At 35.2% G+C, this 22,676-nt stretch overlaps 1 protein-coding gene across 29 annotated transcripts in view; it reads left to right on the top strand.

Annotated features, from left to right (window-relative positions):
• DLG1 (discs large MAGUK scaffold protein 1) overlaps positions 1-22,676 on the top strand; it is a 261,372-nt gene that overhangs the window by 86,692 nt on the left and 152,004 nt on the right. The window lies entirely within an intron of this gene.

The raw sequence follows: 22,676 nt of genomic DNA, 5'->3' as shown, positions 1-22,676 counted from the left end.
ATTTCATTCCTTTTAATTGTTGAGTATTATTCCATTGTATGTTTATAACACATTTGTTCGTGAAGATGTTTGTACCCAAAATGTGTGGTATTCTTTGAATGTAAATAACCACTCATCAGCTGCCCTACATGAACATGAAATATATATCCATTTTGTACATACTGATTCCAAATTTTAATAGGTTTTGTTTTTTCACTTGAAATCAAAACATAGTTTACAAACTTCGATGGTTCATAATCTTGAAGTAGGGAGGACATTCATTGTTCTTGATCCATAATTGGAAAGCATTTCATTTTCGGATTAATCAACACCAATTAGAATGATCAGTCCATTTAATTTTTTATTTTTGTATCATCTGTTTCCTTTCATCCACCTTTGTGTACATATCTACCTTCAACAGTTGTCAGCTTACAGACAAATTATGGTGTATCACTATAAAAAACGAGAGCATACTCTCACATATACTCTTAGGATACTGGGATGGTCCAAGTTCTTGTCACAAAAAAATTGCATGATTAAGTCCTGTTTAATGACTAAGTGGATGAAAATGCTACATTTCCTTTAAACCTAAGTTGTTCACTCATCTATTCTTGAATTTGAGAAAATTCATTTAGAATATTGTCATGTGAAGACTTGTCTCCGATGTTACTTCTACAATTAAATTCGCCATTGTCATTAATCTACAGTGTTGCTATCTTTATTTTCATTCATATTTTGATCAGCTAGTAGTTGTAAAATGTCTCTCTGTCAGTTTTCTTCTCTTTGCCATTAATGGTGGTGTTCACAAAAAAGTTAACATAACCTAAACTGCTCTCTTTGAAAAGGCCAGCTTGTAAGGTTGGCTGTTGACTAGTGTCTGGAAACTTAGATTTCAGAAGTATTCCTACCACTAGCTGATCAAGTCGCTTACTGTGCCTAAACTGTTTATACAAAATACTATTTCTGCCGAATACCTCCTTATGGGAGTCTGAAATTTTGTCATGTGCTAGGTGCCTATGTGACCAGCCCACAGTGAAAACCCTGGGTCCTGAGTCTCTAACAGTCTTTCATGGTAGACAGCATTTCACATGTATTGTCACAACTTGTTGCTGGGTGAATTCAGGAAATCTTATGTGACTCCATTGGGAGAGGATTCTGGAAAGTAGCTCCCAGTTTCCCCCAGACTGCCCCATGTGCCTTTTTTCTTTGCTGATTTTTGCTTTGTAGCCTTTCGTCGTAATAAATCATATCTGTGAATATGACTCACTCTCATAAGTCCTACCAGCAAATCATTGAATCTGGGAATAATCTTGGGAATCTTTCAACGCAGGCCAAAAGTTAAAATTTTTGAATTCTTAACCGTGTTCAGCAAAAGCTTAAGTAAAAAAAAGGAGAGACTTACCAAGTTGGTATCTGAAGGATGATGGAATAGTGATGATTTATTTCCAGATAGAATGAATTTTATTCATATGTAAAAAAGTAAATTTTCTCTTTGTTATATGAAATATCTTAAGAAAGAGTAACAATATTGGAAAAGCAATCTTTAAAATATTTAGAATTGCTTTTAATTACCACCCCCTGCCCCATAAAAACTAGAAGTGGGTTCAGTGAACCCTAGTGGTATACAAAAGCTTGACAGAGTATGGTTTCTTGGTCATTTGCATGGCATTTAAAATTTGCCTTTATTAAATACTGAGTAGATACAAACTAATAGGTATGAAATATATGTAGGTATAAAGAATTGCTACATAATATTAAAAATAATAAAAGAGTAATACCTGTTCCCTTAGAAGTCCCCCGTTTGCTCTCCTCAGATTCTTTGTCATTCCTTCCCAACTCAGTAATAATTCTGAATTCTATATTTGGTATTCCTTGCTTTTTTAAAAAACAATTCCTGAACAATAAATTGTTGATTTTGTATATTTTTGAACCACTGGGTAATGTTGAATATAATTGTTAGAGATTTTATGGCTTGTGGCTTTTTGGTTCAGCACATTAGGATATGTTCATTTTTTATTTTTCTTTTCTTTTTTTCTTTCCTAACTCTGTTAACTGACCGTTATGTTATCTTCTGATGAATAGAATCAGTTGGTAATTTTAATGTCAAATTACCAGTGTTTTCTGTTTAGGTTTACACATTTCTTGTCTTGTTTTGACTATCCTTACATAGCTAGAAGTCATAATCTCCTATGTAGTATTATCTTCTAAAAGTTTTATATTAAATCTTTTCACATTGAGATCTCAAATCTGCCTGAAATTTTTGTTTTGGTATGATACAGGAGTCACATTTCATTTTTTCTAATGGATACTCAATTATCCCAGTCACATTTATTGACAAATTCTTTCCATTTTCCCCATGATATATAATGTCCTTCATTCCCACATGTGAGTCTGTTTCTGAACTATTACTTATGTTCCAGTCATCAGTCTGTCTAACCCTGTGCCATTACGCATTATCTTAATTACTAAAGCTTTAGAATAATACCAGTTTTAATTGTATTTGTATACAAATAGTAATATCATTTGTAAATAACAAGTTTCGCTGCTATCACACAAAAATAAAATTCCTGAGTCAAAGGTTATATGTATTTAATATTTTGATAGTGTTAAATTGCTGGCAAAAAGTTACTTTCATTTATGTTTTTACCTGTATTAGAGTTTCTGTTTTCCCACACCTTCATCAAAACTAGGTATTATTGGGCATTTGTGGTTTTGTGGGTATGCCCAGATAAAAGTGATAGATCATTGTTTTAATGTGCATTTCTTCTTGAGTGGGAGGATGAACATCTTTTCATTGTTTATTGAGTATTTGTAATTCTTTATACAATGAACTGCCAGTCTGTGTGTCTTGCTCATTTTTCTTTTTCGTTTTTTAAAAATTGATTTGTAAGACTTTATTATAAATTTCAAAACTGGCCCTTTTGTAATGTACTTGAGCTCTCCCTCCTCCTACCCCTCCCCCCAAACTAGTTGGCATTTTCTTTTTAAGTTGGTGACACAAAAGTTTTAAATTTTATGTATTCAAATTTATTAGTCTTTTTTGTTTCCGAGTATCATTTCTTTTTTTTTGAGACAGAGTCTCGCTCTATCGCCCAGGCTAGAGTGCAGTGGTGCTGTCTCGGCTCACTACAAGCTCCGCCTCCCGGGTTCCCGCCATTCTCCTGCCTCAGCCTCCCCAGTAGCTGGGACTACAGGCGCCCACCACCATGCCCGGCTAATTTTTGTGTTTTTAGTAGAGACGGGGTTTCACCGTGTTAGCCAGGCTGGTCTCAATCTCCTGACCTCATGATCCTCCCACCTCGGCCTCCCAAAGCCACCGCGCCTGGCCCTGAATATCATTTCTTACTTAGACTTCACCATTCCAACGGTAGGAACAAGTTTATTCATATTTTGTTTAAGTGTTTGGGTCAGTTCTTTATATTTAGGTCTGTGATCTAATAGGTTTTTTTTTTTAAGTTATGCCATAAGAATCCTTATATTTTTCCCCAAATGGCCATTTACCAAATACTGTTTATTCAATAATCCATCATTCCCCTACTGATTTAAAATATTATTCTTATCACAGCTATTACATTTGCATATTCATTTGGTTGTATTGTAGACTCAGTGTTCTGTTCAACACTTTGTTTCTCTTTGTTTGTGCTGCTATCAAACTTTTAATTATTGAGACCTTCTAGTGCTTCTCTGTGAGAGAACTGGGTAGAGCCAGTTGCCTCTCATGACTTTTAATTAAGAATTTTCTTCTCATATGCTAGTTTTTTCAGATTATAATTACTAGTACCCTGCCACATACTCTGACTCACCCAAATAAAACTGTATTGATATTTTGATTGCAAAAACATTATTATAGATTATTTTCTTGGAAAATGCAAACTTAAAATAATGAGCCTTTATCCAAGAATAACTAAGTAGTGTTCCTTTATTCACTTCAGTAGCATTTTGAAGTTTTCTTCATAGAGATTGGCCCTTTACATTTAATTCAAGTTCTCATTTTTGTTGTTGTTGATGGTCTTGGAAATGGGATGTTTTCTAACAGATTTACAAATATGTACTATTTTGTTTAATCATTTTTACGGAAGTATAATTTACATTCATTGAGCTGTGTCTGTGTTAAGCGTACAGTTTGATTAGTTTTGACAGCTGCAGACCCCTGTGAAACCATTTCCATAGTTGAGATACAGAGTATTTTCCTCACTCCAAAAAGATTGTGCTCCTTGGTATTCATTCAGCCCTCCACTCCCCACCAGGTACCACTAATCTGCCTTTCTCACGATAAATTATTTTACATTTTCAAACATTTTATATAAATGGATTCATACAGTAAGACTCTTTAGTGTCTTTTTAAAAAAAAGCTCCTAATAATGCTTTTGAGATTCATTGAGGTTGTTTGTGTCAGCAGTTTTCTTCTTATTGAAGAGGTGTATTCTGGTGTCTGGATATAAAACACTTTGTTTATTCCTATCTGTTGATGGACATTTAGATTGTTAACAGCTTTTGGCTATTTTGAATGAAGGTGTTAGGGATCTTCATGTACAAGTTTTTGTGTGGACATATATTTTTATTTCTCTTTGATAACTGTCTTGAGGTGGTTTTCGTATCCTAGGTATAAGAATGGTTATTTTCACATTTGGGCAGTTGATGAGAGTCCCAGTCGCTCCACATTTTCACCAATGCTTGTCTTTGTCTCCTCTTTCTCCCCAAATTTGGCCATTTTAGCGGATATGCAGTGATTTAGTGGGTATTGTGGCTTTATTTGCATTTCTTTGATAACTTGTGATGTTGAGTATCATTTCATGCTTTACATGAGTAAATCTTCTTTTGTTAAGTGTTTTGGGTTGAATTCTGTCTCTCACAAAAAAAAGATACGTTGGACTCCTAGCCCCTAATATCTCAGAATATGACCTTATTTGGAGATAAGGTCTTTACAGAGATAGTCAAATTAAAATGAGATTATTGGGATGGGCTATTCCAGTATAACTGGTGTGCTTATAAAAAGGAAGAATTTGGTCAAAGAGACATGACACGGCAAGAATGCCATGTGAAGATGAAGGCAGAGATCAGAGTGATGCATCTGTAAGCCAAGGAGTGCGGAAGACTGCCAGCAAGCCGCTGGAAGTCAGGAAGAGAGGCATGGAACAGATTCTTCCTCACAGCCCTTAGAAGAAACCAACTCTGCCTGTAGTCTTGTAAATTCCTTAGGGTTTTCAGTGCGAACAGTCATGTCATTTGCAAATAGAGACAGTTTTACTTAATCTTTACTGGCTGTTACACTTTTTCTTTCTTTTGCCTGCCTTCCAGCCACAATTAGGGCCTCCAGCATAATGTCGAAAACAAGTGAGGCAAGTAAGCATCCTTTCCTCCATCTTAATGTTGAACATATCACCATTGTGTGCATTAGTGGTAGGGTTTTTTGTTTGTTTTTTAAAACTTTTAGGTTCAGGGGTACACGTGAAGCTTTGTTACATAGGTGAACAGATTATTACATCACCCAAGTATTAAGCCCAGTACCCATTAGTTACCTTTTCTGCTCCTCTCCCTCCTCCCACTCTCCACCCTCAAGTAGATCCCAGTGTCTGTTGTTCTCTTGTGTTCATCAGTTCTCATCGTTTAGTTCCCACTTATAAGTGAGAACATTCAGTATTTGGTTTTCTGTTCCTGTGTTAGTTTGCTAAGGATAATAGCCTCTAGCAACATCCATCTTCCCTCAAAAGACATGATCGTGTTCTTTTTCATGGCTGCATGGTATCCCATGGTGTATATGTACCACATTTTTTTAAGCCAGTCTGTCATTGATGTCCATGTCTTTGCTATTGTGAGTAGTGCTGCAGTGAACATTTGTGCACATGTGTCTTTGTGGTAGAATGATTTATATTCCTCTAGGTATATAACCAGTAATGGGATTGCTGGGTCAAATGGTAGTTCTGCTTTTAGCTCTTCGAGGAATCACCATACTACTTTCTACAATGGTTGAACCCATTTATACTCCCAACAACAGTGTATAAGTATTCCCTTTTCTCCATAACCTCACCAGCATCTGTTTTTTGACTTTTTAATAATAACCACTCTGACAGGTGGGAGATGGTATCTCATTGTGTGTTTGATTTGCATTTATTTAGTTCTGTTTATGTGATGAATCACATTTATTGATTGGCGTGTGTTGAACCAGCCTTGCATCCCGGGATGAAGCCTACTTGATTGTGGCGGTTTAGCTTTTTAATGTGCTACGGGATTCAGTTTTTAAGTATTTTGTTGAGGATTTTTGCATCAATGTTCATCAAGATATGGGCCTGAAGTTTTCTTTTTTTGTTGTGTCTCTGCCAGGTTTTGGTATCAGGATGATGCTGGCCTCATAGAATGAGTTGGAGAGGAGTTCAGCCTCTTTAATTTTTTTGGAATAGTTTCGGTAGAAATGGTACCAGCTCTTCTTTGTGCATCTGTTAGCTGTAGGGTTTTCATAAATGCCCTTTATCAGATTTAGATCGTTCCTCTGGATTTTTAGTTTGCTGAGAGTTTTATGAATTGGTATTCAATTGGATCACATATTTTATATGTCTGTTGAAATAATCATATAATTTTTCTCCTTCGTTCTGTTAAATATAGAGAATTACATTAATTTATTTTTTAGATGTTAAACTAACCTTGCCTTGTTGAAATAAATCATATTTGGTCATGATGTATTATCCTTTACAGCATCCTTTTCATATTCAATTTGCTGTATTTTAAAAAGGATTCTTGCATTTGTGTTCATGAAGGATATTTGTGTCATTTTCTTTTTTCGTAATGTCTTTGTCAGGTTTTGGTATTAAGGTTATGCTGATCTCATAGTTGGGAGATGTTCACTCTATTTATTGAAAGACTTATGTAAAGTTGATATTGTTTCTTTCTTAAATGCTTGGTAGAATTTAGTGTATTTGGGCCTGGAGTTTTCTCAGTGGGAAGAATTTTGGTAACAGATTGAATTTCTTTAATATATATTAAAGAAAATATCTTTATATTTCTTATAAAGACTTATATATATATGTATAAATTTGAGAGGCCACTCACGTTTACTGTTTTATATTGTGTCAGAATATGGTGTGTGGTAAGATGTGTTTTTTGGGGAATTTCTTGATTTCATCTAACCTATTGGATTAGTTTGCCTAAAGTTTTTTATAATTATCTTTTATTATCTTTATAAGATCTATGGGTTTTTTCAGTGATAACCTCTCTTGCATTTTTTATTATTGGTAATTATATTCTCTCTTTCCTTGATCTGTCTAGAATAGGGTTTATCTGTTTTTATGATTATTTGGCTTTGTTAATATACTCAATTCTTTGTTTTCTGTTTCATTGATTTCTGCCTTTTATTATTTCCTTCCTTCTCTTCCCCTCAGGTTTACTTTACTTAGTCTTTTTTTTTTTTTTATAGCTTCTCAAGGTGGATCCTTAGGTCAGTGATTTTAAACTTTCATTTTTTTTTTTTTTTTTTTTTTTTTTTTTGAGACGGAGTCTCGCTCTGTCGCCCAGGCTGGAGTGCAGTGGCGCGATCTCGGCTCACTGCAAGCTCCGCCTCCCGGGTTCACGCCATTCTCCTGCCTCAGCCTCCCGAGTAGCTGGGACTACAGGCGCCCGCTACCACGCCCGGCTAATTTTTTGTATTTTTAGTAGAGACGGGGTTTCACCGTGTTAGCCAGGATGGTCTCGATCTCCTGACCTCGTGATCCACCCGCCTCGGCCTCCCAAAGTGCTGGGATTACAGGTAAACTTTCATTTTTAATGTAAGCAGTTAAAGCTACAGATTTCCTTTTAAGTACTTGTAAAGTTTGTTAATAGTTCAGAACCCTCAGGTTCAGTAATTTACTGGAAGGACTCACAGAACTCACTGAAAGCTATTATACTCACAGTTACGGTTTATTACTTGAAAGGATACAGATTAAAATCAGCCATGGGAGAGATACAAGTCCAGAAAATTTCCAAATGAGGAGTTTCCATTTGTCTTCTCTGGCGTCATGGATGATGTTAACCCTTCTGGTAACACTGTGTGACAATAAGCACTGAGTATTCCAACCAGGGAAATTCAATCAGGACATTCCAAGGGTTTGGAGGGAGCTAAAAGCAAGGTTAAATTCTTTACTACATAGTCCTATTTAGCTTCATTATTACTCCATTCTGAATTGTTTCTGATTTCCTTCTTGAGTTCTTTGAACCATGAGATTTTTAGAAGTGTGTTGTTTAATGTTCAAATATTAGGAATTTTACTAGATACCTTGTTTCTCAGTTAATTCCATTGTGGTTAGAGAATGGATTGGTTGTGATTTCAATCCTTTTAAATTTGTGACTTGTTTTGTGGCGTAGCATATGGTCTGTATTGGCAAATGTACCATATTCACAGAAGGTGATGTATTTTCTTCAGTTGTTAAGTGTTGTTTATCATAAATGTTAATTAGGTCAAGACAGTTGATACTTTGTTCAATTTGTCTTATATTTGTATAGTTCTATCAGTTGCTAATCAAGGAGTTTAAATCTCTTACTAAAATTGTAGAATTGTCTGTTTCTCCCTTTAGTTTCTGTTGGTTTTGCTTATGTATTTTAAGGCCCTGTTATTAAGTACACACATTTATGGTTCTTATAACTTCCTGGTGAATTAAATTTTTAGCGTTTTGAAATCTCCTTTTCTTTAGATAAATACTCTGTCTTGAAGTCTGTTTTATCATATGTTAATATAGGCACTTTAGCTTTCTTATGCTTACAGTTTATATACCTTTTCTTTTCATTCATATGCTTTCACTCTGCCTTTTTTTATGAAGTATATCTCTCGCTTTGCATGAAGTAAGATTCATGCTCAGATTCTCAACATCATTTAGTGGTGGCCCAAGTCATATTTGTTTTAATTTGCCTTTCAAATATGAGAAATCTGATTTTTACTAATTATTAATTAAAATCAGTTAACATACTAAATTACTTCTAGTAATTTTTTTAGTGGATTTGCTTGGATTTTCTAGCTGTGTACCAGTATCTCCTGTAATGGTTGTTTTATCAACTCATTAAAATTTTTTTCATTTTAAAGGTAATTTTGTGAATGAATAATACATTCACATGGCTTGAAATTTAAAAGCTGTATGAAGATGAAAAGGTCTCCCTCTTGCCTCTTTCCCCCAGGGGTAAATCTCCTCTCGTCAAGCAACTAAAGTTATCTGTTTCCTATGCATCCTGGTTTCTCCGTATATAAGCAAATATGTGTATTTTCTCTTCCTCTTACCATCCCCCCAACTACCCCCACCCCGCCACACACAGGAGTGTAGTCTATACTATTCTGGACTTGTTTTCACCACTTAACATTATATTCTGGAGTTTTTTCTATTTCCATACCTGAAGACCTTTCTCATCATTTTATGGCTTGTGATATTCTCTTATTTGAATAAGAATGATTTATTTGACAAGTTCATTGTTACTGGATATAGTGATGGATGTTTTTAATTATTTGTTTTACAAACAATACTACAATAAATAACTGCCTACACACGTTGATTGTAAACATGGCAATATTTCTATAGGATAAATTCCTAAAAGTAGAATTATCAGGTCAGAGGTTCTGTGTATTCATAATTTTGATAGAAGTTGTGAAATTGTCCTTTTATAGAGGTAGTACCAGTGTACACTCCACAGATTCGTATGAAAGTGCCTGTTTTTCCTATGTCCTCATCAGTATATAGTATGTTATCAAACTTGGATATTTGACAATCTGATAATGTGAGAAGTAGTATATCAGTGTAGCTTTAATTTACATTTATCCTCTTGGGAGTAGTAGATAAACATATTTTTGTATATGTAAGAATTACTTGATTTTTTTTCTCTCTAAATTGTTTGCTTGTTCTTGTTCCATGCATTAGAGAGAGGGCTGGAGGGTTTTGTGTCTTTTTCTTAGGGACTAGTAGTTTTTAAATGTGTTTGTGAAATTAGTCCTTTGGATTTAAGTTACAAATTTTTTTTCATATTTTTTAACGTTTTGACTTCTAGTCAAATTTATCAGTCTTTTTTTAATGGCTTCTCAGTATTATGTTACAGCTATATAGGTCTTTGTTATAGTTATAAAAGAATTTCTCTAGAAGAATCTTGTGTTATAGTCTCATTTTAAAAAATCTTCAGGATATTTTTGTTGTAGCTACCCATTTTCCCCCTTGCTATTTACTGAATAATCTTTTAACCAATGATATTGGTTGAAGATATAAACTTTATTAAAAATAGTACCAAATTTCTATTAATATGCCGATTTTCATCTTTGTTTCACTAATCTTTCTGTTCTTGTACCAGTAATACCATATATTAATCAAGGTTTTATAATAGATTTTAAAATTTGTTGAAGATTGTGCACACTTACTCCTTATCTGTAGACTTTCTTTTTTTCTTGCTGGTTTTTTACAGGAATTTCAGTTACCTCTTCTAATTCCTGCATAAATATTTGAATAAATGAATAAATTTTCTGTTGGCCTTTTTGTTGGGATTATGTTAAAGATAAAAGTATAGATAAACTTAGGAAGGAGATGATATCTTTGACTTGATTCTTTCTGCCAAGAACGTGGTCTGTCTTCTTTTCATTTGGTAAAGCCGGACATTTGGATACTTTGGTTTTATTCCTGGGCATTTTATCTTTTTTGTTTCTATTTCAGATATGGCCTTCTATTTCCTTGTACCATCTAATTGGTTATTATTAGTTTAAATCAGAGATCAGCAAACTTTGCGTAAAGGACCAGATAATAAATATTTTAGGCTCTGTGGGCCGTCTGCTTCCCAGCTCCACCACCGCATCACAGAGGCAGCTAGAAAGCAGCCATACATCATACATGGAAATGAGAATGAGTGTGGCTGTGTTCCACTACAACTTCATTACAAAAACAGGTGGCAGGTCCTACTTGAAAGCAGTCCAACAGAATTCCCAGCATACTTAGTTAAATGAAAGCAATCGATATCTATATATTCATTTTCTACCTGGATACCTAACTGAAATCTTTTACTGTTTATTGTTGGTATATCGTTCTTTATTTTTATTTATTTATTAATTTTTTACATTTCTCTTGGATTTTCTGGATTTACCATCAGGTCATCTGTAAATTGTGGTAATTTTATCCTTTTCCTTCTAATTTTTTTATCTCATAGTTTTTTTTCTTGTATCTCCTGAAAAGTGTTAGCAGTAGTTATAATGATATGCTTATTTCTGACTTTAATGCAAATGATGTGTTTCCCCATTAATCAGATTAATGGTTGACTTTTTGGTGAATAGAAAGATACTATAAATCAAGGCTCATGCCTGTAATCCTAACACTTTGGGAGGCTGAGGCAGGTGTATCGCTTTGAGCTCAGGAGTTCCAGACCAGCCTGCGCAATGTGGTGAAACCCTGTCTCCACAAAAAATACAAAAATTAGCTGGGCATGGTGGCTTGTGCCTGTGGTCCCAGCTACTTGGGAGGCTGAGGCTGGAGGATTTCTTGAGCCTGGGAAGGGGAGGTTGCAGTGAGCCGAGATCACGCCACTGCACTCCAGCCTTGGTAACAGAGTGAGATCCTGTCTCAAAAGAAAAAGAAAATATCTTACATAATTAAGAGTTATTTTTAAAATCAAGAGTATATACTGATTTTTTTAAATGCCGTCTTAGAAGAATCCGTAGAAATCATTTGACCCTTTACGTCATGGATTTCTTTGTTTACTTTTCAGGAGCATACTGTAATAGTCAGAATAATGCCCTCCCTGCCTACCCTTCTGCCCCCCTCAAAGATGTCTGTGCCCTATAGATAGCCCCTTGAACCTGTGAATACATGGCAAAAGGAAATTAACGTCACAAATGGAAATAAGGTTTTTAATAAACTGATTTTTAAGATAGGGAGATTATCCTAAATTATTTGGGTGGACCCAAAGTTTCCTTGGAAGAAGGAATTGGAAAACAGAATCCGAGAGATGACAGCATGAGAAGGACTTGGCCTGACATTGGTGGCTTTGAAGATGGAGGAAGTGGGCCCCCTGCCAAGCAATATATATAGACAGTCCCCAGAAACTGGAAAAGGCAAGAAAAGAGATTCTTCTTTAGAGCCTCCTGAAACACATTTTGGACTTCTCAACTACAGAACTATAAAAATGTTGGTTGTTTTAAGCCACTATGTTTGGTAACTTACTATAGCTGCCATAGAAAAGTTTTGTTCTCAGTTTTAGCGAGTATATTTCACCATTAATTGTAATGTCGGTTTTAGTTTGGTTTATAGTAGGAAGCTGTCCAGTTGTACTGTTTTACTCCAAGAGGTGATAGTGGTTGTTTTTAATCATAATGGATGTGTTTGTTTGTTGAGTATTTGGTATTCATTAATTTTTTTTCCTTCTGACTTGTTAATGAGGTCAGTTACATGAAATGCTTTTTTGATATTTACCTATTCTGACATTTTTGGAATGTATTCTACTTGGGTTGTAATATTTTGATGTTCTGAGCTCTTTTGCTAATGTTTTGTTTTGGAACTTTGCATTTACATTCATAAGTGACATTGGTTTCTAGTTTTTTTGTCATTTCTGAGGAATTTTTTTTTAGAATGTTGTCCTTTCTCATGATTATTGTTTCAGGGCTTTATCTCATTCAGTGATGGCCAGTTTTGGAAATTTATATCTTCCTATAAAATCATAACAACACAATTTTGTTCGTATTGTATTTTGCTTCCCCCTTCCTCCCACGCCCTTTCTCTAATCCAGGCTTTACTTCTGGGGGAAGGAGTAAGTCCCAGTATTGGTAAGGTATACCATTTTTCACATGTATAGCTTTATCATATGAAGGTTGAACACATTTTTATTTTTTATTTTTTGGTATGTTCAAGATGGTTTGGTATGTGGAAATCCTATCTTGGTATATGACATTTCCTTCCTTAAAAAGCTTGAATTAGTAATTCTGTTCTTCTTGGCCCTTAACCTTTTGGCGATTGCTGTCAGTGGTTTCGGGGATTTTTAATGCTTTTTTATTCCAAGCAAGTGAATGAATAGTCATCTTCCTGTATCCACAGGGGATTGGGTCCAGGATACCAAAATCAGTGGATGCTGATGCCCAAGTCCTTGATACATAGAAGACATAGTATTTGCATATAACCCGTGCACATCCTCCTGTATTTTAAATCATCTCTGAATTACTTATAATACCTAATTCTATGTAAATGCTACGTAAATAGTTGTTACACTGCATTGTTCTTTATTTGTATTATTTTTGTTGTATTTTTTTCCCCAAATGTTTTCCATCTGCAGGTGTTTGAATCTGTAGATATGGAACTCACAGATATGGAGAGCTGACTGTAGTTGGGAGAAATTGTTTAACCACAGGCAATAGTTTAATTGTACCTAAAATCTTCATTCCAGCTCCCAGTTAATGTATATAATAGCTAATTTTATTAACACACTGATGGAACAGGGAAAATCATTCTGTAGTTCCTATCACAAAGTAGCAGGTGTTTTACAAAGAGCATAGTTAACCCCATTTGAAAACAGTTTGTCTGGATGTGGCTCTAAGTTGGTCCTGTAGCAGCTTTTGTCGTGTTCAGGAAAACAAGCAATCTAATATCAATTGTTATAGGATTCTTCTGTTTCTATTCCTGCAGCTTTATATTAAACCGTTGTCAAGAACAAAAAGAATAGTGTTTCGTATGCATTTCTGTATTGTGGTTAGCTCATTTGAAATGTACAAGTAGAAAAATGAAGTCAGTGTAATGTGGAAATCACACTGATTCACATAATTTTTCCTATACATGGGAGCAGACTGAGCAGTGGGAATAAGATTATAATCTTTAGCTGGAGAACAGAAAAGCTCTTGGCTCTTGAGCTACCTGTTGTGAGCAAGGTGTTCTTTGTACTCTATTTAAGTAAGTTAAAGACAAGCACCTGCACCGGGGCCTTCTGCCACAGAGAGATTCATTCCTAACCCAGTATGACTCTTTGCATAGGATAGATTTCATTGTCTTCCTTACCCTAAAAGTATCTGTGTTGTTTGGGCCCCCACCAGCCCTATTTTAATTATAGTGTTGTCAGTTTGTGCACTTTTACTGCTTGCTGTGGCTCTTGCCTGCCTGAGCAATACAATTTAATGACTGCTCTTTTTCCCTGACAGAGGCCATTTATTTTAACCTTGAAACCAAGAGTATAGTTTTGCTCTTGAAAGGATAATTTTTTAGTGGTTAAAGATTGCAAAAGTGAAAGTGAGGATTTTGGAGAAGAAATGTAGTAAATGTCTGTGGCTTTAAATTAATGTATTTTATTGATCTTAAAATGTACTTTCCTCTACTTTTAACCTGTCTCAAATTTGGAATTATTTGCAATTGATGTACTTCACAATTTATTTGGCAGTGGTTTTTTTTTCTTTTTTGGGGGTAAATATAATTACTGGGGCATCTTATAATTGATGATGTGTACTGGATTCATGAGATACAATATTTGCTATTAGATAAATTTTAGAATTTAAAATATCCTACTTTTGACTTTCAGAAAACCTAGTTTTCGAATGGAGATACTGTAATATTTTGATTTTGGAACTGTTTTTGAAAGTTCATGACACAGACTACGACACAGTTTTCTAAGTATTTTACGAGATGGAGATTTTACAAATTTTATCTTACTTTATTTTGAGACAGGGTCTCACTCTGTTGCCTAGGCTGGAGGGCAGTGGTGTGATCATGGCTCACTGCAGCCTCAACCTCCTGGGCTCAAGCAGTTCTCCTACCCTCGGCCTCCCCAGTAGCTGAAACTGTAGGCACACATCACCACATCCAGCTAATTTTTAAAATTTTTTGTAGAGGCAGAGTCTCAAAAATGGTCCTGAACTCCTGGGCTCACCTGATCTTCTTTCCTCAGCCTTCCAAAGTGCTGGGGATTACAGGCATGAGCTACTGTCCCAGGCCTAAAATTAACATTTCTGTACACAGAATACACATTTTCCCTTCCACTTCACTGTCACTGTTACGACAAATCTAACAGTGGTTAGACTGCATCGTTCTCTGACACGGACAGCATTCCTCCTTACCCTGCAGACTTATTTAAAGTAATTTTCCCAAATCCCTTTGAGAAAATGGTTAAAGTTGTGAACATTTCTTCAGAAATAATGCTCACATCTCCTTACAATTCTTTTACAGTTTTCTGGTTTGCACTTTTAGGCAATTACGCTTCATGTTTTTGTTTTGTTTTGTTTTTAGCATATTGGTTAGAAACGCTAGAGAAGTGTTGAGTAAGATGATACTGCCTTGATTGCCACTTTAAGAATGCCTGTTTCACCATTAAATATGATTGCTGGTAGATGCTTTAAAAGTTTATTTGTATTTCTGTATTGCTAAGAGTTTTTCTTCTCCTAAAATCAGGAATGGGTTTAAAATTTTGAGATTCTTAGGTGGTTCTTAGAGCGTTCATTGAGATGATCATACGAATTTTGTTCTTTGATCTTTTCATATGGTAAAATACATGAAGACATGAATGTCTTAAAATTGAGCCATCCTTATTGTTGGGATACATTTCACATCATAGTGTTGGATTCAGTTTGCTTTTTTTCCTTCCAAAACATTTGAATTCATATTCAAAATGAGCGTCGTTTCTTGTGTTTTCAGGTTCTATAATCTGGTTGAGAAATTTGGAAGTTTTTTGTCTTCCTCAGGAATGCAGCAATCAGTGTTTCCTTGATAGACTTGAAATGCAGATATAATACAGTTACATTTATTGTTATCACTCGTTTTGTAATTCTTCTCATCTTACATTTGTTATGGTTTTCATGCATTTGTTTTATTTGTATATAATCGTGGGGTACAAGTGCAGGTTTGCTACATTAATAAACTGCATTGTGGTGAAATGAGGGCTTCCAGGGCATCCATCACTAAAGCAATGCACGTGGTACCCACCAGACAGCCTCCTATCATCCACCCCTCCCACCCCTCCACCCCTGCAAGTCTGCATTGTCCATCATTCCACACTCTGCCTCCATGTGTACACATTATTTAGCTCCTGCTTGCAAGTGAGAGCATGCAGTATTTGTCTTTCTGTGTCTGAGTTATTTCACTGAAGTGCTTTGGCTAAGCTATTTGGGCTCTTTTTTGGTTCCATATGAACTTTAGGATTTTTTTTTCTGCTTCTGTGAAAAATGATATTAGTATTTTATTGTAGTATTACATTGAACTTCCAGATTGCTTTGGGCAATGTGGTCATTTTAACTATATTCATTCTTCTGATCCCTGAGCATGGGGTGTTTTTCCATTTGTTTGTGTCATCTACAATGTATTTCATCACTGTTTTGTAGTTTTCCTTGTAGAGATCTTTTACCTCCTTGGTTGAATATATTCGTAGGTATTTTATTATTTTATTTTATTTTGTAGTTATTGTAAATGGGATTGCCTTCTTGATTGGGTGTTTGGCCAGATCATTATTGGTGGATAGGAACACTACTGATTTCTGTACATTGATTTCGTATCCTGAAACTTTACTGAATTCATTTACCAAATCTGAGAGTTTTTTTGGTGGAGTCTTTAGAGTTTGTTTTTTGTTTGTTTGTTTTTTGAGACGGAGTCTCACTCTGTCGCCCAGGCTGGAGCGCAGTGGCGCGATCTTGGCTCACTGCAAGCTCCGCCTCCCGGGTTCACACCATTCTCCTGCCTCAGCCTCCCGAGTAGCTGGGACTACAGACGCCTGCCACCATGCCCGGCTAATTTTTTTGTATTTTTAGTAGAGACGGGTTTTCACTGTGTTAGCCAGGATGGTCTCGATCTCCTGACCTCGTGATCCCCCCGCCTCGGCCTCCCAAAGTGCTGGGATTACAGGCGTGAGCCACTGCGCCCGGCCAGTGGAGTCTTTAGAGTTTTTTAGATATAAGATGATGTCATCAGCAAACAGGAATAATTTCACTTCTTCCTCTTTTCTAATTTGGATGCCTTTTGTTTTTTCCTCTTGCCTAATTGCTGTGACAAGTCTTCTGGTATCGCGTTGAATAAGAGTGGTGAAAGTGGGTATTCCGGTATTGTTCCAGTTCTTAGAGGGAATGCTTTTAACTTTTCCCCATTAACTATAATGTTGACTGTGGGTGTGTTATATATGGTCTTTTTTTTGTTGTTGAGATATGTTTCTCAAAGCCTAGTTTGTCATGGACATTTTATTATGAAGGGATGCTGAATTTTATTGAATGTTTTTTCTGAGTCTGTTGAGGTGAGTCTATTGAAATAAGGCCTTTGACCTTATTTCTGTTTATGTGATGTATCACATTTATTGATTTGTGTATGTTGAACTATCCTTGCCTCCTCAGGATAAATCCCACTGGATCATGGGGTATTATATTTTTGATGGTGCTGTTGGGTTCGATTTGCTAGTATTTTCTTTAGGTTTTTACATCTATGTTCATTAGTGGTATTGGCCTATAGTTTTATTATTTTGCTGTGTCCTTTCTGGTTTTGATAACAGGGTAATACTGGCCTCCATTCCTCAACACATGTTAATCCTCATCTGTTTCAAGAATTCACATTAAGCCTCACTGCTCCTTTTATGTTAATGTGTTGCTGTTTTTCTTAAAATGAAGTATATTGGCTTGCATGGAACAATATGTGGTACCAAATATTTCTTTTAAATTTACTACTGAAACAATAAGTATTTGAGGGGTAGATAGGGAGATATTTGCACACTAATAATAATTATATTTGTTCAACTGGTATTGATTTAAGAACCTTGTACTAAATATTTTATTAAATACTTAGTTTTTGGCCTTAATTTTAGTTATTTTGGATTTTCTAATAGATTCAGGAATCTGCATCATTTCCATAATCAGAAAATTGTTTCTAAAGAAAGATATCTGGTAATTATCTAACAGGAATGAAGTAGTAATTTAGTCACATTCTTATATGTAAGTCATAGTAGTGAGTAAAATAATATTGCTGATATTGTTAACCAAGATTAAGGGCAGTGTAAAGTTTTATGTCAAAGGTAGTGGCCTGAAAAACATAAAAAAGGATGAGGAAATGTGTTTAGAATGTTCTTACTATAATCATTTAAAAATATGTTTCCTCCTTCATCCCTAACCCTCATCACACTTTGTAATTCTTTTTAGTATAAGTGTTAGGTAAGTTAGACTTGGACCATCCTTAGGGAGGCCTTAGTTTTCTACATTCTACTTTATTGGCAAACTGGTTTTATATGAAGTTTTCAGTGTTACAAAAAATTGGAAATAGGTTGAGATAAACCTTTAGATAACAAGAAATACAGATGAATATTGCTGTGTAATGTAATGATGGCCCTGAAAGCTACTTGGAAGTACTTTCTCAAATAATAATTGTAATGAACCCAAGGTTTCTCTTTTTTGAATAATTACAGGTTGAGCATCCTTTATCCAAAGCACTTGGGACCAGAAGTGTTTCGGATTTTGGAATTTTTCAGATTTGGGGATATTTGCATATACATAATGAGATATGTTGGGATGGGATGAAATTTGTTTCATATACACGTTATACACATAGCCTGAAGGACTTTATATACACTATTTTTAATAATTTTGTGCATGAAACAGAGTTTTGACTGCAACCCATCACATAAGGTCAGATGTGGAATTTTTCACTTGTGATATATTGGTGCTCAAAAAGTTTTGAAAATTGAAGCATTTTGGATTTTCAGATTAGGGATGCTCAACCTATAATAGAGAATAGACTTTAGTTTTGGTAACTGTATTTTTATAAAAGGTTTTCTTAAAGGTACAAGTATAAGGGAACTCAGAAACTTTAAGAGATTCCCATTGGCTAGAGATACGTCAATTTCAGCTTCAGAAAAGATTTTTTCAATAGATTTTATCACCAGCTATGTATAATCCATCAATTTATCATGATAATTTTTATAATAATTTGAAGGTACTCATATAGTGTAAAATTTACTCTTTTAAAGTATATGGTTATGTGCACAGAGTTGTGCACCTACCACCACTAACTAATTTCAGAAGGTTTTCATCATCCCAGAAAGAAATTCCATATCCATTAGCATCATTTCTCCCTCTTGAGTGAAATTGCTGGGTCTTAAGATACTTCGTGTAACCTTTTGAGGAACCTTCAAACTGTTTTCCAGAGGGAATGTACCATTTTCATTCCCATCAGTAATGTATGAGAGTTCCCATTTTTCCACATTCTTGACCGCACCTATCAGTCTTTTTTTATTATGGTCCTCATGTTGGATGTGAAGTAGTATCTCATTATGGGTTTGATTTGCATTTATGTAATGATTAATGATATTAAACATCTTTCATGTGCTTATTGGCTATTTGTATATCTTCTTTGGGAAAATGTTTAAATCTTTTGCCCATTTTTAAATTGACTCGTCTTCTTGTTGAGCTATAAGATGTATTCTGGACAGTAGACCCTTATGAAATATATTATTTGTAATATTTTCCTCCTCATTGTTTGGTTTGTCTTTTTTTTTTTTTTTTGAGACTGAGTCTCGCTGTGTCACCCAGGCTGGAGTACAGTGGCCTGGTCTCGACTCACTGCAACCTCCACTTCCCGGCTTCAAACGATTCTCTGCCTCAGCCTCCCAAGTAGTTGGGACTACAGGTGCCCACCACCACACCCGGCTAATTTTTGTATTTTGAGTAGAGACGGGATTTGACTATATTGGTAAGGCTAGTCTCGAACTCCTGACCTCGTGATCTGCCCACCTTGGCCTCCCGAAAGGCTGGGATTACAGGCGTGAGCCACCGCACCTGGCCCCTTTGGGTCATCTTTTCGGTTTCTTGATAGTGGCTTTTGATGAACAAAAGTTTTTTTTTGTTTTGTTTTGTTTTGATGAGTCCAATTTATGTTTTTTCTTTGGTTGCTGATGCTTTGAATGTCATATCCAAGATACGATTTCCTAATCCTAAGGTCACAAAGATTTACACTTACGTTTTCTAACTGTAACTCATATTTAAGTTTTGGTTAATTTTGTGTTAATTTTTGCACCTAGTGTAAGGAAAGGATCTAATTTCATTGTTTTGCATGCAGTTGTCCCAATATCATTTGTTAAAAAAAACTATTCTTTCTCCCTTGGCACACACATGTCCAAAATCAATTGACCGTAAATGTCAGGATCTATTTCTGGACTCTTTATTCAATTCCATTGATCTATATATCTATATTTATTCCAGTACCATAGTCTTGATTAATGTAGCTTTGTAGTAAGTTTCAAAATCAGGAGGTGTGAGCCCTGTACTTTGTTGTTCATTTTCAAGATTATTTTTGGCTATTCTGTGTTCCTCGCAATTCCGTGTGGATATTAGGATCAGCTTGTCAGTTTCTGTGGGGGAAAAGTGCCTGATGGAATTTTGATAGAGATTGCATTGAATGCTGTATAGAAACCTAACTGATCACCTTAGGAGATGGCAGGGAGCCAATTTTTCAAATCTGTCTTGAAAACTAGTAAATAAGGGCATTTTTCCTGTTTCACCTGTGTGAACCATACCAACAGATAACCAAATAGTAGGTGAAGTATCTCTTTATACATGTATTCCATTGCATTAATGAAAAATAAATACAGAATTAGTTTGTCACAATTTTTGCAAATCCCAGTGAATGAATTAGTTTAGGCATTGAATATCAAGAGCTGCTAACTTTACAAAAAGAGAGACAGGTATTATATGCTTTCTGATAAAATAACACACCACCACCTGTAGTCTTACCAAAAGGACTGAACGTAAGATTAATTAAGTTGTTGCGTCCAGCTACCAATTTGCAGGAAATACGGAAGCAAAAGGACTACATTGAAGGGCCCCATGATTTTGCAGTCATTTTACTGGAACCTCTTTAGGTCAAATGCCTTGAGTTTTTCCATAATTATAGGGAATAAAAAAGGATCAAGAGGGAACTTATAAATTAAAAGATACTTAAAAGACATAGTTTTAAAATTATTTCTTTCAAGAATGAGGCTTTTTTAAATTTTAATTCCTTTCACTTCCCTCCAAATTACATACGTACATTCATAGGCATGGATACACACATACACATATATAATGATACATACATACAGTGTTGCTTAAAAATGTTTAAACAGTGCATTTATATAAAATTTTAAATATATTTATGTACATACATAGTTTTATGTAGAAAATACATGTCATGTGTATATAAATACCTGTAGCTTTGAAACATCCTTTCCTCATTCAATTATCTGTGTTTTTACTTTGTCCTATTAGAAGATGTAGATTTTTGGTCAGTTTAACTTCTGTGTAGAACTTCCTACAATGGGTGTGCCATATTTCTTTAGACATTTTGTTAGTTGATTGATAGGCAGTTTATTGTCAGTTTTTTTAAATTCCAAACTGTAGTGAATATCCTTATCCATGTATCTCTTCTAAAGTATATCCTAAGTTGTTGAGTACCTGTAGAGTTTCAAAAGATGGCACCACATTTCCTTCCTTATATCTACTCCTGAGAGTACTTAGATTGTGCTTCCACTCAACTGAGTATGTAAACTGTGTTAGGTTTTCTATGTTTATGTTAACGTCAGCCTTGATTACAGGATAAAGTTAGAGAACCTTTTTTTATTGGTTTTGAAACTAATTGCAGTCATCTGTGAAAACATTATTCTTATATCCTATTGAATAAGCTAATGTTGATGTAAGCCAGATTGATGTTTTCCATGTGATTGTACCATTTCACAAAAGGATGTTGTTTAAAAAGTGCTACTGGAGGTTGTATAGTAACTTTCAGCAGTCAAGCCCATAGTTACCATTCTTTTTTTTTTTTTTTTTTTTGGTGTGCATTTACAAACGTACATTTTTCCTCCTATCTATACAAGAGATAACTGATATTCCTCCTTAATACATACTGTCTCTCATTCCTAGAAGTGGGATTACTGGATCAAGGAGTGAAAACATTTTCAAGGCTTTTGAAACATACTGCCAAACTGCCCTCCAGAAAAAGGCCTCTACTGTGAATGTGATGATGGATGCCCATTTCTCTGAATGCTGATGCTGTATTTTTTTTTTCTCTCACTAAAGAAGCTGAGCGTTTTTTCCTCTAAGTTTACTGACCCATTTTTTTCTACTTTCATTTTAAGTTCAGGGGGTACATATGTAGGTTTGTTACATGGGTAAATTGTGTGTCACTGAGGCTTGGCGTAGGAATGATCCTGTCACCAAGGTAGTAAGCATAGTACCAATAGGTAGCCATTCACCCCACACCCCCTTCCACCTCCCCAGTCAAGCAGTCCCCAGTGTTTATTGTTCCCATCTGCGTGCTCATGTGTGTTCAGTGTTTAGCTCCCACTTACAAGTGGGAACATAATAGTATTTTGTTTTCTGTTCCTGTGTTAGGATTCAGTTAGGATAATGGCCTCCAGTTGTATCCATGTTGCCGCAGAGGACATGATTTAATTCTTTTTTATGGCTGCATAGTATTCTGTGGTGTATATGTACCACATTTTCTTTATCCATTCCACCATTGGTGGGTATCTTGGTTGATTCCATTTCTTTGCTATTGTGAATAGCTCTGCAGTGAACATGCATGTGTCTTCTTGGAAGAATTACTGATCAATCAATTGATTGACTGGTTTTTTTCCCAGTAGTGGGATTGCTGGGTACTGACCCATTTGTATGCCTTTTTAAAAAAATATCACTTTATGTTCGCTTTTTTTTTTTAAATCATTGATAAGAGCAACTTAATAAACCTTGGTTTCTTGTTGAAATTCTTTTTTTATTGTGCCTTGTTTTGTGTCTTTTCTTTATGAGTAGG

The sequence above is a fragment of the Pan paniscus genome, chromosome 2 (genome assembly GCF_029289425.2).
Source record: "Pan paniscus chromosome 2, NHGRI_mPanPan1-v2.0_pri, whole genome shotgun sequence".
NCBI classification, from domain to species: domain Eukaryota; kingdom Metazoa; phylum Chordata; class Mammalia; order Primates; family Hominidae; genus Pan; species Pan paniscus.
Note: the sequence above shows the minus strand (reverse complement) of the source record. Positions and strands in the feature narration are given on the sequence as shown.